This window comes from Trachurus japonicus, chromosome 1, assembly GCF_045865225.1.
Source record: "Trachurus japonicus isolate A0001 chromosome 1, Traja_1.0".
Taxonomy (NCBI): domain Eukaryota; kingdom Metazoa; phylum Chordata; class Actinopteri; order Carangiformes; family Carangidae; genus Trachurus; species Trachurus japonicus.
In genome coordinates this window covers 32,100,777-32,115,627 of record NC_140907.1, presented here as the reverse complement: position 1 = coordinate 32,115,627, position 14,851 = coordinate 32,100,777, and positions in this window count along the sequence as shown.

The window sequence follows — 14,851 nt, the reverse complement described above, 5'->3', positions numbered from 1 at the left end:
CGAAAGCTCGCCAGCTCCAACCTGGTCTACTCTCAGCGCAAGGCGAAGCGCAGCCAGCGCAGTGGCAATTTGACTGCCCAGCACGCAGTGCAGACACGTCACCAAGACCCCACAGGCAGATTTCCACAGTTCCAGGCACATTAAAATTAACAATAATAATAATAATAATCATCATCACAATAACCCCTATTTATTGTATCTGAATCAGCACATACACCTATATCTATATAGATTGTCCCATCACACTGATGGCAGATCAAAGGCTTGCGTAATGGAAACTCAGCCTGACTGAATTAACACAGATGAAACCAGGGAGGGACTGAGACAGCCGTGGATGTCCCAAGAGCAGGTGTTGACACTACACACTGTGCCGTTGCAGATTATCAGCTATTTATTTATTTATTTACTTATTGATTTATTAGGGGCCAGCGCCGCATCGTCACGCGACCATAACAAATAAAACTGAAATGCCTCCGTTACGCACAGCTGTTGTGGTGTTCTGTTTTATGTTGTGATCTGTGCACACGTGTTTAAATATAGGTTAGATAGATAGATAGACCTGCTCCCTCCCTCCTCCCAGACTACTTTTGCATCATCAGCCCGTGTGGTCTGTTCGCGTGACCGGACACTGCCAGCTTGGACCGGACCAGAACATCAGTTTCCTCCCGTCTCACTTGCTCTGACAGATTGAGAGCTGTTGCCCAGTAAAAAAAAACAAAAAACAAAACACACACACCCCTTTTCCATTAATAAAGACACTCATATTTAGTAACCTATATTTAAACACGTGTGCACAGATCACAATATAAACAAACAGCTGTGCGTAACGGAAGCATCGCGGAGCGTCTCTTTTTCTTTTTTCATTAGAATTTACCTGAGATGGGAGATGTTAATATCTGCTCACTATGATGCCGAGGCTGATTGTGGTTTGCTGTGAGAGATGATAGTTTATTTGTTTTCAGTTTTATTTGTTATGGTCGCGTGACTATGCGGCTCAATAAATCAATAAGTAAATACATAAATATAGCAGATAATCTTGTAGTGTCAACACAGCAGTAATCCATCCTCATCTTTCATCTGTGCAGCCTTTGATCTTTCATCAGTGTGACGGGACAGTCCATATAGATGTGCTGAATGTGTATGCTGTAATCTGTAGGTGCTGATTCAAATCTTCTCTTCCACGGTGAAATCAAACGTCCGCCTTGCGCGCGCGGTGGATTTAAAGGCGAGGAGAGGAGCTCATTTGATTGGTGAAGATCTGACTCGGCTGTGTCAAACCCACTCCACGCCTTCTCTCCTCCCTCTATGCCATTTGCGCCGGTGGGAGGGAAGTAGGCGGGATGCGCTCCGCTGCGTTTCGAAGGAAAATCGCAATCTGCTCCTGACCACTCCCCGTTGGCGAAGCGAAGGCGAGGCGCAGGCCTGATCCCCTCCGCCTGCACCTAGTTCACGAAAGTAGAGCCTTCGGACTCAAATTGCTCTATAGACCCTAAACTTCAACTTGGAAGTGAAAACCAAACTTTAACATCAATTTGAAATGACTGAGCCTTAAACGACCCCACTATCTGTTTAATGACACTGTTCACTGATCAAACTGGGAACAAGCAGCTGATGATCTTTGATTGAAAATGTCAGATTCCTCCAGTGGCTCCGGATGTTTCTGTCCTTTTTATGTATTTATTCATTAATTTTTTTTTTTTTTTACTTTTTTTATATGCAGAGACATTTTTGTTGACATAACTTCATGTTAAACTTAAAGGGCAACTTTGTTTTTTTTTTAACCTGGGCCCTGTTTTCATATGTTTTTCTGTGAGTGATGGATAATATTTTATTGAGGTCGCTGCAGTATTGAACGTGCATTTTTTCCCACACTGACAGGCTCAGATAGTTAGTGTCCAACAACATACTAGAAAGGAGAAATGAACTTATGTCTCTACCTTTAGCACGTCTCTTCTTCTTCTGACTGGCAGTAGTCATCCCCGGTCAAAGTGGTCACAGCAGACCCTGTTTTTGTTATTACAATTTGTAAATTCTCCGGTCGTCTCTCTTCACCTCAGTCAGGTAACAGTAGCCACTTGCCCTGTGGAAGAGCGTTAGCTGGGCTGCAGGCTGCCTGCCCGGCTCAATACTGCAGCGACCTCAATAAAAGTATCACTCACGTATACAGAAAAACATATGAAAACAGGGCCTAGGTTGAAAAAAACCGAAGTGTTTCTTCTCTCTCATGAACCTGTTTGGGTCCAGTGACCTCGGCTCGTTGGGTCGTTTCCTGCAGAACTGAGCTGCCAACAAGAACCAAGAGGCAGAACCACATCACCTGAGTTTAACCTAGTTTCCACTGACTCTGTCTGTTCTGGGGTTGAACTTTTAAATCACTCTTGGAAACACATTTTTATAAAGGCACTTTATGTTTGAGTTTTTGATGTTTCATGTTGTCTTTTTCTGTCGTACCTTGTGCTCTGTCCAGACTGTCTCTCTCTCTCTCTCAGGTTTTTTTCCCTCCTGTCTCTGCACCAACCTCCTCCTACGTCTCCTCCTCTCCTCAGCTCCTAAACCTCCTCCCCTCCCTGTTTATGAACCAGCCTGTCCACCAGTTTCCCAGTAGAAGCTGCTGCATCATGACTCCATACTCCATGTTGTAAACTGCTTTCTTGACTGTACAAACTGTTTTTCCTCAGTTGATGTGAGGGTCTAAGGGCAGTTTTTTTTTTAGTTTAAAACTTAATAATATCATTTCTTTTTCTGAATTTCCTCCATCTCTGGTTTATTTTGCTGCACGTTGCAGCACGATGTAATTTGATCCTGTGTTTGGCTGGACGCCACAACTGAACCCAGTCCTCTGATCTCACATGTTCATGACTGACTGATGGAGGTTGTTGATCTATCAAAATGCTATCTATCAAACCTGCAGTGTTGTCTACTCATCATGTTTTGTTTCTTGATTTAGAGACTTTGTATAAATGTGGAACATGAGCTTCACCTCTTGTTGCAGGTTCTCACTTTGTCCTTCTGGTTCCCAGCTGCTCAGGAGCCACAGGAAAGAGGAGCGACACTGCAGCTCTCTGCGCCTCATAGCTGCCTGAAACACTGATATTGTCTTTTCTTTTTTTTTCTTTTTAAAGTATATTTTTGGACATTTTTTTATTTGATAGTTGAGAGAGACAGGAAATAGGGAGGCAGCAAAGGGCCACCCTATGCAAGATTCGAACTGGGGCGGGACTGTAGCCTCTGCATATGGGGCGCCTGCTCAACCCACTGCGCCACACGGCGTCCTGATATTGTCTTTCTATGTGTACTTTTTCTACAGAATTTACTATTATATACTATGATACTATAACACATGAACTTGAAGAACTTGTCTCATCAGTTACACAACCAATGAGATCACATCACTACTGTGTGTGAGATTCACACAAACACATGCTCACTCTCTCTAGCTCTCTCTCGCATGCATACACACACACACACACACACACACACACACACACACACACACACACACACACACACACACACACACACACACACCAGCTCAGGATCTACTTTATCAATAAAACACTTTAAATGAAAGGAAGCAGCATGGAAGTAAATTAGCATTAACAATTTAGCAGTAGCCTATGTGGAAACTATGTGATAAATGAAATCAAGTAATTAAAAAAAAAAAAAAAAGACACTGAAACTAACAAAAGTACGTTGTACGTTGAGCCAGAGCAGAAAGTAAAGAAGCGCTGGACGAGCCATTGTTGTCACTAACCATCTAATGATGTTTCTCCTGGTGCCACAGCCCTGTCTTCTTAGTCTGTCCACACCGTCCTCTTGTCCTCTGGGACAACTATCAGCTCATGAGATAAATTAACAGAAATTCAACACAATCCAAACGGCTACACAGGACGGGACATTTACGCAAATTTATGATCCGTCATAAACAGTAACTGTCACTGACTTCCATAAAGTTTTAGGAGGGACTGTAACACTGAGGAGATTAAAAAAAAAAGTTCACACTGACCAGGCTGAAATATGACAGAGGAAAAGCTTGTGTGTATGTTAGTGATGAAAAACAGAGAGCTTTGTGTATTTCTGTTTTAAAGAGAAACATAAAGTAGTTGTTGGACTGTGTTTCATCAGGAAAAAAAGAGTCTGTCTCAATAGATCGAAAAAAAGATATTACAATAAGTTGTGAGAACTTTGTGATACTATACATCTTATGTGCTCACAAATCCAAACAAACAAACCATAAAATGATGTGATGTTCATTGATGTTCATGATCATTAATGTGTGAATGTAGGCTAGAATAGGAAAAATGTGCTTTATCAGCGTGTGTGTGTGTAACTTCCAGGGTAAGGTCATTTGCTTGTCGTTTCTTTATCTTGAAGGTCTTCTCTAACGAACACGTGTCCATGCAGCAGCAGCCTGTTCAGCTTCTCTGCCTCCTGCAGCACGTTCCACATAAAACAATAAAATGTTTAATGTAAATTCACCAGGACCATTATGTTCTGCACAGTAACTAGTGTCATTGTGGCACTGTAAGTCTTGACTAAATGAGTCTCAGGTCAGTCCATATGTTTCTCTCTTCACTGTTGCTGAACTGACTGAAACTAAACTTGCTGGTTTTGTGCAACAAAACAATAAAATCAATCATTTTCTCACTGGTGCAGGTTTATGAGAGCATTTTACAATCTTAAATTTCTTTTACTTGCTCTGTTTGAGCATCTTCACACCAACTCACTGTGTTTTGGAATTTGTTTAAGTTCCTTTTTATTACTTTATCCCAGTTGAATGAATGAGATTTTATTTCCATGTGTAATTTGAAGTCTGCAGAAAACTGGTTAAAAATTAAAAGGGTCAGTGTGTTGACTCTGGAATAATCAATGCAATAATCACTGTCCTGACTGTATTTGAGATTTTACTGTTGTGTGATAGTATTCAGCTGAAATCCACATCTGATAATTTCTTTGGATTGAGTAGGTTTGAATTTTTTTTCAATAATTTTAGTTTGTTTTGCTGCACATTGCACAGTAATGTAACTTGTGCAAAGCACTCAAATGTATTCATCATATGTTGTCATTATTTTGAACCAAACTAATTATCAGCCAAGCGTTGATGAAAATCAGGTCACATCATGACTGATGAGCTTATGGCCTGTTTTAACTTCACACAATGAAGATCATAACTGTATTGGTGTGTGTCCTCACAGCTCTGCAACAAGGTTAAACACCAGGTCGTTTTTTAAATACATTAATTCCAGTTCATTGGTTAATTATTAACCATTACCGTTGGCTCATTCAAACAGCAGAGCTCAATTCAGTTGATGAAAAAAATAGAGGGGAGGGGAGGAGATATTAAACCTTCAACAAGCACCTAGTGCCACAGGTCTACATGCAGCAAGGTAAGTGTAAGTGCACATGAAGCACAGAATGCACTGTGTTCACTATTGCACAAAAACAGACGACATCTGAGCCACAAGTGTTGTAGAGTTTCCTCAGAAGAAACAATAATGATTTCCAGCCCTCGGATCCTGTAACATGTCTGTCTGTAGCCACAGCCCCGTGCTGTAGTATGCTGTAGTATATTCATAGTCCTTCATACTACAAAGGTCTTCAATGGTCTTGAACTGACTGCAATTAAACTCTGTTAAATCAATAATGTTCTTAGTCGTGCAGGCATATGAGAGTATTGTACTGTCTTACATTTCTTTTACTTGCTGACTTGCTGAACACTGAAATGTGCTCTAAGGTCTTATTTATTACTTTATCCTAGTTGCATGAATGAGATTTTATCCCCATGTGTAATATGAGATCTGCAGAGAACTGGTTAAAAATGAAAAGGGTTAGTGTGTTGACTTCGTGAGAACCGGTCATTGACACTATTTCCGACCTGTCACCCATCTGACAAAGTAATTTTTTTTTTTTACTGCAAGTTGCAGAATGATGTAACTTGTGTGACGCACTTTGAAACTCAATTGTGGCTATTTCTCATACAGTATGTTGTTATTATTTCCACCTTCATTATTGTTACTATTGTTATGGAACCAAACTCAAATGATCAGCAAAGCACCGATGGAAATAAGGTCACATCATGACTGATGAGCTTATGGCCTGTTTTAATTTCACAAAATGAACTTCATAACTGTATTGGTGTGTGTCCTCACACCTCTGCAACAAGATTAAACACCAGGTCTTTTTTTTTTTTTTTTTTTAGAGTACTAATACATTTATTACAGTTCATTGGTCAAACATTAACCCTTACCGTTGGCTCATTCAAACAGCAGAGCTCAGTTCAGTTGATGAAAGTCCATAAATTCACACGTTGAATGTTTTGCATCCTGAATCTGACTCTGTGATACAGCGCTACGTTCATAGACTCTACATAGAGTCTTACCTGTCAATTTATCTTGTTATCTCACTGTTCTTTTACGCAATGGTCTTTATGTTCAGACACTGTTTCAGTGAGCGGTCATCTAACAGACACATCTGTGTAATTTCCTTGGAAGTTATGATACAAGGCTGCGCCCCTTAGCTCTGTCACACTTCCATGTCAGGTATTGTTTCTGTACTGGAGGTGACGGAGAGGAGAGGAGAGGAGAGGAGAGGAGAGGAGAGGAGAGGAGAGGAGAGGAGAGGAGAGGAGAGGAGAGAGGGGGTGGAAAGGAAGGCTGAAGGTAGAGGATGACAGAATGAGAGGCGACAAGAAGAGGGAAACAGGAGAGATTAGAGTAGAAGATGAAGAGACAAGATGACATAAAGGAGGAGAGGAGAGGAGACCTTGTACTTATCCTTTAATTGACAAAAACATGACTTACATAAATGAACATGCATAAAAATCACCCAACATGCACAGCACAAACAAAACAACAGCAGACATTCTGTATTTTAGAAGTTGAGAACCAGAGATTGGTCGACTACAGAACATAAAAGCACAACTTTCAAAGAAATGGCAACCAAACCCTTCAACATGAGTGTAACATCAGTAGACCCCAGACCTTTCATCGTCTACTCAGCCTGATGCTCAGTTCTGCTTCACCTATCAGGAAGTTTAGATGAGTTTAGATTACATATACTTTATTGTTGCAAAGAAAATTTGTTGTGGGCTAAAAGTGCCAGATACCACTGCAACAACAGTAGAACAACACACATGATTCATTCAAGACACAGATTCAAGTAATAAGGAGAAAAGACAGAAGTTTCAAGATGCCGAGGTAATTCAATACAAAATACAGTTTCAAATGACAAAATAGAAAGAAAGCATCTAGGGCCACAGGTTTACAAGCAGCAGTGTAAGTGTAAGTGCACATGAAGGGCAGAGTGTGCACGATGTCCACTATTGTACAATATCAATGTATTAAAACCAAGGAGAGCAGCTGCACTGTGCTGCTGTGAACCGAGGCCCAAAAACAGACGATCCTCCAGAACTTCTGCTAAACCACTCAACAACTGCTACAGCACCGAGAAAAGACCACTCAGTCTTGGACATCTGAGCCACAAGTGCTGCAGAGATTCCTCACTGTTACAGAAGAAACAACGACTCCCAGCCCTCAGATCTCTGTGTGTAACATGTGTGTCTGTAGCCACAGCCCCGTGCACTGGACGCCATCTACTGGAAGAGACAGAGCGTCTCTTTTTACTCAGGAGCTTCAGGTCCTGCACACGTTCTGTCACTGACTGAAATTCAACTCTGACCCAGAGAGGATTCACTCAGTGTTTGTCAGAAACACGTGCTGAAATGTTAAAATGTGAAATAAAAACAGCCGACGGTCATGAAGAACTACATACTGTAGATATGACAGAAATTTGTTTAGAGTCAGTGAATGTAAAGGGTCAAAGGTCAGAGTGGTGGATCAGTGTTTTTGTTGCTCTTTACCAACTTTACCAAATGTTTTTATTTAGTTATCTAACCTGAACCAATTCTTAATTACATTTAATTTGGCTGTGGACATTAACCAAATTATCATTTAGATTTGGAAATATGAGTTACAGTGGAAATAGGTAAAAAACAAACGAACAAACAAAAAATATATGAAATTATTCTGGATTTATGCTCCATAAACAAAAGAAGATATGGCACAGTTTTCTTTACATTTATGTTGTTAATGTGGAATTGAACAAAGACTCTTAACTTAAGACATTTTACTGCAACAATTTTGTGCCAATTTCCAAATAATAGTTGTTACATTCACATACTCTTTATAGGAAGCTGCACAGAGGTAATGAACATGAAGTGGAAACAATATTATGAATAAAAACAACAAATTTAATGGACAAGAGATAATAAAACTACTAAATACTAAATATTTTATATGATACTGATCCCTCCTTCAGTCTTTATTGGAAGTTTAGGGATATAACAAGGAGACAAACTGTAAGGTAATTAAATGAAATCAGTCCTAAATTCAGCTGTAAACCAGACTGGACACTGTTAAAGAGAAGAGAGATCAGTGATGATCAGTGTCGTCTCTGTGAATTCTCTCTAACTGTCTAAAACACTGAAGCAGTGAGACGACTGTGAGTCAGAGACAATACATGACAGTGATACATGATGCTGCTGAAACTGTTTGTTCATCAATGTTACATGAGGGAAAAATAACATTTTATTGTCTCATGGAACAAGTGGACGCAGCACAGGTCCAGGATAAAGTGACACAGAGCTCATACATCAGACTGTAGTGTTTCAGTGTGACCACATGGGGGCAGTGATGAATAAATGTTATGATACAGAGCAGTGGAGTGGTGAGTTCACTAAACACAATAATCTAAGAGAGACAAAAAAACGAGTTATTAGAAGATGAGGGGAACATTTGAAACTTTGAATATTTCTAAGAGAAAAATACAATTAGATTTCCACTAGTTAAAAACAAAAGCTTCTGCCGTGATAATAAAAGGGTATAATATTTTCATCCAACATCCCTTTTTATCAGAATGAATGACTAAATGTGGAAGCAACAGACTGTCCCTCAGACTGTCCCACACTATTCTCTACTGTAGATTCACCTGCAGCTTCACCCAGTTCACCACAAGTCCTGCACACGTGTCACTGCCCTTTGTGGAGCTCACCAGTATAGAAAGTGTCCTGTGCAGCTTTAAATGATGATAATACATAGTTACAATGAGATGAATTGATCATGTGCTATACAGCTGTTGTTCTGAGAGTGATGAACAATGATTAGGAATAAGGATCAGGAATGTAGGTTTGTATGAGCAGGAAGCTGAACAATGTTTTATTTAAATAAATAAAAAATATTAACAAATATGCTCTTTGTTGTGATAATGAAATAAAATAATCTTTAATTGAGCCAAATGTCTCCAAAGTAAAATGTTTTTTTGTCGATTACTGACTGTTCAGTAAAATCTGAATCAAACATGTGGTTTTCCAGTTCCTACATTGTCTCTAAAGCTTCATGTGAGCAGCATCTACATGATTCCAGCAGTGAAATGACTTCATGGTGGTGGTGTCTGGGTGGCCAATAACACTTTCACTGGAGTCATCTGAGGGAAGTTAGCAGACACATTTGGTTTTCTCTTTTAATTTCACGTTTGCATGGAGTTTTGTAAATTTTCATGGGACTCCAGCCAAGTTCAGTACGTTATTAGTTTGATTACTTTTCTTCCCATGAGGAAAATGAACATAATTTATTTACAATTCACCCAGTAGTTGTTGAGATATTTCAGTGTGGAACAAAGTGTAGGACCGAAGGCCAGTGTTGTCATTAACAAAGCTATAGCACTGTTCTGGTGTGTCAGTCTTAACATTACACATGAGTCATGAACATGATCCACATTTATGACTCATTTTACATTATATTACATTATTTACACCTACTGTATGGCTTTCTTTTTCAATTGTTCACATATGCAAACTGATAAACTGTTGAATCACCATTATTCTTCGTCAGTGAAGCTTCGTTATTCCAGGACGAGGCACAGGGTCAGTGAAGTCCTCAGGTATCAACAATGACCCGGGGAAGTTTCTTCCCACTTTTAAATTTGACACAAATCTATGTGCAATGATCTCAGGCAAATGTGTGTGGAGGAATCATTTCTCTATTTGATGGCAGATCACAGTCACTTCACTGTTATTAATGCCACTTTTCTCTTCTTAAAAAAGTTGTAATTCATTTTCTGATTAAAAAATTGTTATTATTTGTTTTTAATGAATAAATATTCAGTGCACTGACCTGAATTGCAATTAATCATTTTTCAGTAGCAGACACACACATTAATAGTCACACTTGACAATCACACAAATCACACAATGTTTATTGTAGAGCTGAAAACTCATTATTCATTTATTATGAATGTTTAGTTGTTTCACTTTGCAGTCTTAAGGATCCAATCAAGGAAAGGACACACTCTCAGGGCTACTGGTGGTAGAACACATGGACTTCCACCACCCTGTACATGGACACCATATATCACGTTGTCCTTCACCGCTCCACTCCCACAGTCACCCTGAGGGAGAAAATGATTATTTTTTTCATCATACATTCTATATGCAATTTTAATTAAACATTGAAAAAGCCTATTTTTTTTAAAAAAGCTGAAATGTTCAAAACATTGTCTGACTAGAACATAAACAGTTAGAAGCCAGACCAACTCACCTTGCCTGTGTCCACATTTTTTTCCTCTCCACAGATCCAGTTCTTCTCTGGAATATTTGGAAAACAGGTCATCAAATTGGCTTTACATGGAACAGCTGTCAGAGTTGCACAGTGGAGTTGGTGGTCAGATGACAGGAGAACTGGAGATGGAAAGAAAAGACAACATTTTAAGAAGACAAACCTGCTAGCTCTTTATTTCATCTCATTCTCAAAACCCTCGCTACACAAAACAGAATCAAAGGGATTGAATCAAGTTTTTATTTATTTATTTTTGGATTGACTGGCATTTTCTACCAGTAAACAGAAACTAAAGAAGGGAGGTGACAACATGTGACCCACCAGATTAATTTGATAATGATTTCTCTTATTATTTTCTCATGTCTCATAGAGCTCCACTCCTCTGTTACAACAGCATCTGAGCAAACACTACTTCCTCTCTACTAATTCTGCATAGAAAATAAGAATATAACATAGTTTATAACATTTTGCAGCAACAGTGGTTTATTTTAAGCTCTTTTGAACTTTTATTCTAAAATACTCTAAAAGGAAGTTCTAAAGATGATGTTGTTTGCTTGACAAAGGAGACGTGCAATGAAAAAAACACCTCTCACCTTTTTTACCAGTAGTGGGATCTTTACCATGGATGTAGCCTGACATATTATATTTTTCGCCTCTAGAAAATGCAATGAAGAATAAATTGAAAATTGAAATAGAAGGAATTCATAAGATAGTTAAACAACAATTAAAACACATTCTTTCCCTCAAAAGTAGAACAATAACCAAAGTATGACTGACAAAATTCATTGTTTCTTTTAAACTTGGACTCTTGTTTCATTTCAGTTTCATTATTTCATTCATTGTTGCTTCCCCACTGTCCCTAGACAGCAGAGGGAATGTAACAAGGACAATAATCTCATGACCTGCCTTGGTGGAGCACAGGTTAATGAATTGTTTTAATCAGTATTTTTAGGGGAAGAACTCTATAATTTGCTTCTAAAAAAACCTGGGTACATAGCTACACTTACGAAGTTTTGAAGACAAAGTTAGTCATTGGATGGAATCAGAGGTTTGAAAAATATAATGTTAATGTTGTTGAAATAATTGGTGAAGCTGTAAAAGTTACTGCTGCAGATATTATTAATTGAGTATTTCCTCTTGTTACTAAACATCATTATCATCAGGGATCTGTCTAATCTCTAACTGAAGCGTCTGAGCTGTGGTGGACATGTCATATTATCTAAACAAATAAACAAAGAGATAACAAATAAAGAATTGCAATTATTTTTGGAAGAGGGGGAGAGAGAGAGAGAGAGAGAGAGAGAGAGAGAGAGAGAGAGAGAGAGAGAGAGAGAGAGAGAGAGAGAGAGAGAGAGAGAGAGAGCTTAACTCACACTTTGATATCTTTGTTGTTTTTTCCACAGTCATCTGTGGTTGGAAGATTTACTGTCTGGCGGTAGCCACCAGGTTTCTGAGGCAACTTCAGCAGCATGATGTCATGACCACCTGGTTCCTTATGGATGTCTCCTGATGCAACTGGTATTACCTCTTGTTTGTCACCTGGGTGAAAATTTACAATTGCTTCGAGGGTCCTACAAGTGGGAGGAAAAAGAGGAACATCACTGACATAAATGTGAACATTTGGATGTAACAGATCAGTCTGTCTATTATCCATATTTTCAGTATTATCAACACAAAAACATGTGCTTCACATGGTGTTTATGTAATCTACATTAAATTGTCATTTTCATCATAGTTAGTCAATTGCCAATTCAAGTAGAAGACATTCAGATTCATTAGTGATTAATGCATTAGTTATTATGTGTTACTCACTGTCCTGGCTCCCAGCAGTGAGCTGCAGTCAGAATCCACTGGGGTTCTAACTGCAGCCCTGGGGGCTTGATCAGAGAGCCACCACAGGTTCCCACCATGTTCGACACAGGATCTGTTGCTCTCAGCTTGACATGGTAGTGACGCTCATCTTTATCACAGGTAAAGAAGATCCTCTTCTCTAGATTCATGGCTGAACTCAGTGTGACACCTGGAAGAGAAAGTGGTCACCAGGTGAGTGTGAGTTAGAAAACAACAGTAGTGAGTGGCCACAAAAAGTTGATGAATTCATGCAACAGTCAAATCTTTGAGTTTGTCAAGGTCCAGAAGGTGAAAAGTCTTTGTTCCTGTAGCTCCATGATCCAAACCAAACCTCCCCCCTCATCACAGCTGGACTCAGTAAATCAACACAGTGTCACAGGATCATTTCTAACTGGTTGAAACAGTAACAGTTGTTTCCTACTCACCGAGCCACAGCAGGAAGTAAAGAAGAGCTGGACGAGCCATTGCTGTCATTGACCATCTAATGACTGCTCTGCTGGTGCCACAGCCCTGTCTTCTTAAATACCTTCACACCGTCCTGTCCTCCTCTGACACAACTATCAGCTCATTAACATAGTCTGATGGAGAAAATTTGGCACTCCCACATTTATGCAAATAAATAAATGATTTCTTATCAACATTAACTGACACTGACCTCCATAATACTTTAGGATGAACTGTAACACTGAGTTGATGAAAAAAAGTTTCCTCTGATCGAACTGAAATATGAAGCCAGTAACATTCATTTCAAGAACTTTTAATCTTTTGTGACAGATGTAAAAAAAAGACAAAAAAAAAACCTTGATAGACATTAGACTGACTAACTTTTCAGATCGGACACAAAGTAGTAGGAATGACACAAAACTGATGTCCTACATTCACATTGAAATAGTTTAATGTTTTCCTCTACACAAGAGTCTGTTTCATGACACTGTTCACTGGTCAAACTGTGTCAAACAAGCAGCTGATGATCTTTGATTGAAGAAGATAGAAGTTTCCTCCAGTGGCTCCAGACGTTTGTTTGTTTTTTTCCATGCAGAGACATTTTTGTTGCCATAACTTAGTTTAATGTTTGTTTCTGTCACCATCTTCCCTTTAACTCTGGTATTAAAACACACAGACAGAGACTGAATGTTACATTTGAAGGGGTTTATTATCAAAGTCTCTAAAAGAATCAGGGCAGTAGGAAACAGTCTTGGCCTATAGGGGATATTTTACTGTAAATCTTAAACACTAGTGGGTCGGACCAGGTCAGGTTTTACTTTCCAGACCTGTTGAGAACTCTAGTGGGTTTGCAAAGACAGGAACAGCTCCTGTATGGAGACGTGGCTCTGACTTGGCTTCCTGTCGGAGGAAAAGCAAACTGGTTCTTTGGAGTCATGTGAGTTGAACCAGCAAAGTACTGGCACCAGATCCAGCTCTGAACCAGGACCAGTTCAGTGCTGCAGGTGGAGGTCTAATCTTATTAAACACCACATCCTCCTGTCCTGTTGCTTCATGTGCTGTCATTCACTCAGCTCATAGTCACAGTTTTTTTTTCTTCTTTTTTTTTAACAATATTTTTTATTGAAATTTCAAATGTATTTCAAACTCAACATTAAATGTACAAACATTTTCTCCCATATCCCCTCGAACAGACAAAAAAAAAAATACAAAAAAAAATAAAAAAGCAAATGGACAATGACATCAGACATCAGACTAATGGAGTAAATTAAATAAATAAATAAGAATAAAATGGGACAAAAATAAATAAATAAAATACAATACAATACAATTAAATTTAATTAAAAAAGTGACCACTATCTTTACTATGTGTCATTGTGAGTCTTGTTTTGTAACTTGAATTAGATCAAACTCAGCATACTCCACTGTTTTCTCTCTTGAATGTTGCTAAACTGACAATTGACAGTTTGCTGGTTTTTAAGACTGTGTTTAGAGTTTTGACAATGTGATTTCATTTCATTCCATGATGAATTGATGAATTTTTGTGTGTGTGTGTGTGTGTGTGCGTGTGTGCGTGTGTGTGTCTGTGTGTGTGTGGACAGAGGTAAGTTTAGCTTTTCGTAGTTGTTAGTCTTCCTCTTCTCTCCACTGTCTTCTACTCTATGTAAGTAGGTTTATTTCAATTCATTGGTCCAGTATTGTCTCTTATCAGGGAGCTCAGGTGAGTCGATGAAATAAACCCTCAGACTCAGCATACTCCACTGTTCTCTCCCTTAAATGTTGCTAAACTGACTGAAATTAAATTAAACTTCATGGTCTTTCTCCTCCTAGTTACATGAATGATATCTAGAATCACTCCATAAATTTGCTTTATGTTTGAGTTTTGTTCATTTTATGGAAGGCTGTTTCATGTTGTCTTTTTCTGTCGTACCTTGTGCTCTGTCCAG